Source organism: Rhagoletis pomonella, unplaced genomic scaffold, assembly GCF_013731165.1.
Source record: "Rhagoletis pomonella isolate Grant_MI unplaced genomic scaffold, Rhpom_1.0 Rhpom_scaffold_00005, whole genome shotgun sequence".
Taxonomy (NCBI): Eukaryota; Metazoa; Arthropoda; class Insecta; order Diptera; family Tephritidae; genus Rhagoletis; species Rhagoletis pomonella.
Window position 1 is genome coordinate 22,177,728 of NW_023458559.1, and position 3,794 is coordinate 22,181,521.

The following is a 3,794-nucleotide window of genomic DNA, read 5'->3' on the forward strand; positions in this document are numbered from 1 at the left end:
AATATTTTCGTTATTAAGTAGTTTAGTTACAGACCTATAGTCTGTTGTTTTTTATGTGTTGTTGAATATAATGCAGACATCACTAATTTTTTTAACGTGCCTCAATGCCCTCGGCGTAAGGAGCGTTGGGAAAGCAGCTGTGGGGTAGAGCTGCAGCGAAATGCCTTGCTGTGCGTTAAGCATTTTAAAGCAGCAGATTTCATAAATGCACCAGGAGGTACAGGAAAGGCACGTTTGATGCCAAGTGCTCTTCCTATGACCCTTATGCCGGAAAGTCCTTCCAACAACACTGCAACTTATAAATCAAGTTGTGGAAGCTCAATAAATGATCGCGCTTCACAAACTGAGTAAGCATTGTTAAAACGCGATATATTTATAGAAATATTTTTAATTTAAGTCGTTTAGTGGAGATTTAGAACAATCCAGCTACAAACTCGAAATTCTGTTGCTGAAGTCAAGAATTGAAAATCTGGAGGGTGAAAACTCAGCACTCAAGACAGAGTTGGAGAAAGCCAAACTTATTGAAAATGCGATAGGGTATTTTCTTACCTACGGGCAGGTTAAGAAGTTACTGTCACCGAGTAAGAAGATAGTGTGGACTTGGGAAGATATCTCAAGTGCTATCTGTTTGCATGCAGCTGGGCCAAGGGCGTATAAGCACCTATACGCAAAAGGCTATCCACTACCACACTTTGCAACTTTACAAAATTGGGCACGTAAGGTAGACGTTAGAGAAGGTGTGTTAAAATTTTCAATGGAAAGCATAAAGCAACGCAATTTGGTTGGTAATGATAAGGTGTGCGTCATGTCCTTTGATGAAATGAAGGTACGCGAGCAGTTCGAGTACGATTCAATCGATGAAATTGTCCGAACCCCTAAAAAAAATGTGCAGGTGGTGATGATTCGTGGGCTGTTTGCTTCGTGGAAACTGCCAGTCTTTTATAATTTCGACTGTAGAATGACTAAAAGATTAGTAAATGAATTACTAATCAGCCTTTACGAAGCAGGTTGTGAAGTGGTTGCAATGACTTCAGACATGGGTGCTACTAACCAGGCATTATGGAAACAACTTGGGGTATCCCAAGGTTTGTAAATATTTTGCTATAGCGTAAAAATATGTATGTATATATATATAGTTATATATAAAATATTTAAATTACCTAGAAAATCCGTGGTTCGGTAACCCAATCTACGAAGGGCGCAAAATTTTTGTGTTCGCTGACGTACCACACTTATTGAAATTACTTAGGAACCACTTTATTGACAAAGGTTTCATAGTAAATAACAAGCACATAACGAAATTCACTGTACGGCAAGTGATGCAATACACATCCTCGTCAGATGTTAGCATTACGTATAAAGTGACTGATGAACATTTGTCAGTACGTCAATGCGGTAATATTGTATTAAGGGTAATCACCATCCGGTGCATCTTTGCCTAAGCGTATACATATGTAAAGTCGAAAAATTTGCAAGACATTGCCAGCAACTCACTTACGCTCACTTTCTCACGCTGTTTGATATGTAATAGGAGTTTGCACGATTGCAATAGGTTTTCATCACTGCATTTGGGAAATACTGTAGCATTTGCATATGTACCGGATAGTGATTTTCCTTATTATAGAGTATCCCGACGTTTAAATAGGCATTTACTAAATTTTAAAATATTCCAGCATTAAGACAAAATGTGAAACTCGCCACAGAATTGTTATCAAACACTACAGCTGCTGCGATTCGTCACTGTTACGCCCATGGCAGAGAAGTATATCAAGCTGTTGAAACCGCTGATTTTATTCAGTGTGTGAACAATTGGTTTGACATACTGAACTCCGATACTTCCACTTTTAACTATCCTGGAAAAAAACCTTACGGGAAAGAACTAGAATATCAAAACCGTGTGATTGGGAGAATCAACGAATTAATGTCTTCTCCTAATCTAGTTCCCAATAGAGGTTCAACAAGATTGCCTTTTCAAAATGGGATTATCATGACCAATAATGCCCTACAACTACTGCATAGCTATGTCGCTGAAAGGTTCGGAATGAATTATCTATTGACAAGCAGGTTAAACCAGGATATTCTGGAAAATTTTTTCAGCGCCATAAGGTGGAAAGGTGGTTTCGACGACCACCCCACCCCCATGCAGTTCAAGTATCGATTGCGAAAGTGCCTGTTAGGTGTGTATAATGTATAATATTGAGAATATATACAGGGTGTCCTTGACCACCTGTCCACCCCTCTAAAATGGAAGGAAATGTTTTTTATCGAAAACCTCAAAAATTGTAGCTACTAAATCGGGGAAAATGGGTTATAATAACCAAAAACAATTTTGTTTAATGGGATTACATATTTTTAACATTAATTCGGATCCTGCGCATAAAAATACATACCTCTTGTCTGAAATTGTTTCCGGTTTGGACCGGAAGTGTCTCAAACTGACCGGAAGCCCATTTTTCTAATTTACATTTCCCTCCATTTTAGAGGGGATGGACAAGCATTCTAGACCACTCTGTATATGTATATACATAAGTGAGTATACAATATTAATGTATTGTAATACAGCTAAAAATGCCGAGCTGCTCTGTTCGAAATCTTCGGTAGCGTTGGATGAAACAGAATGGATTGGTTCACCCACCGAAAACATTGGAGTAATGCTGGATGCTGCCGTGGATACAATTTTACCCGATAGTGATGACTCTTGTGATGATCATTTTGCAGACGATTTTCCAATATCATTGGAAAACACCGAAATGGATGATCTTCATGTGGATGGGTTGGAGTACATAGCAGGATTTATTATACGACGGCTTGGCTTGTGCGATCACATGAACAGAACAAACTCCTCTTGGACGTGGATTAATGAAGTGGAAACTAATGCACTCACGAAACCAACAACTGATTTCTTAGAAGAAATCAAAAAATTAGAAGCTATCTTCAACGCTATAAATGGCCGCACAATTTCTAACTCCAAGAGTTTACTAAATAAGCTAACTGCTCTTAGCAGCCATTCAGTGCTCTCTGAAAGCGTAAAGAAATTCTTCTTTAAATGTCGCATTCACTTTCGCGTGAAACATCTCAACAAACGGCTACAGACGCAGAAAGAAAAACAAAGACTTATGGGAAATAGCAAGCTCATCAAAATTATTTTGTAACAGTATTTATAAATTAATCTTATCGATTACACAACAATTTAAATTGCCTAAAAATTCTAATGTAATTTCACTTAACTAATCCAGGGAATGTCGCAATCATTATTTGTGTTCCGTTGTTTTATTGATTGCCCAACGAAATGCCTAGTACATATATCGCTTTATACATACATTTGTATATTATACAAAATTAAAACAGGTACTATAAATATAAACTTTCAATGTATAAAAAAATAGAAAAGAACATACAAATTAACAAATTTTAACTAACGAAGGTAAATAAATAAATACAAAACTTCAAATTTACTTAAAACGTCAACCAGTGAAATGTATTTTTTTATTTTTCCTTACACACGCTCATTTTTATTTTTACTCTCCGAAAACTTTGACTTTTGTAGGTTTGAATGTCAATTTGGCTTCTACCTGTTTTTATTGTACCATGAATAACGACCGCTTAGAATCGATCTCAAATTTGTACTTTCCCTGTAGAAATTTTAGGTCTATGTTATGTAGTTTGACTATTGTAAATTAAATCTAATGCTTTCTATTGCATGCGCCACATGCTTTTTATTTTAAATCTCATAAATTGTTTATAATGACTTTTGATAAAATTTCAAAATCAAGAGTTATCAAAACAAATTCTAT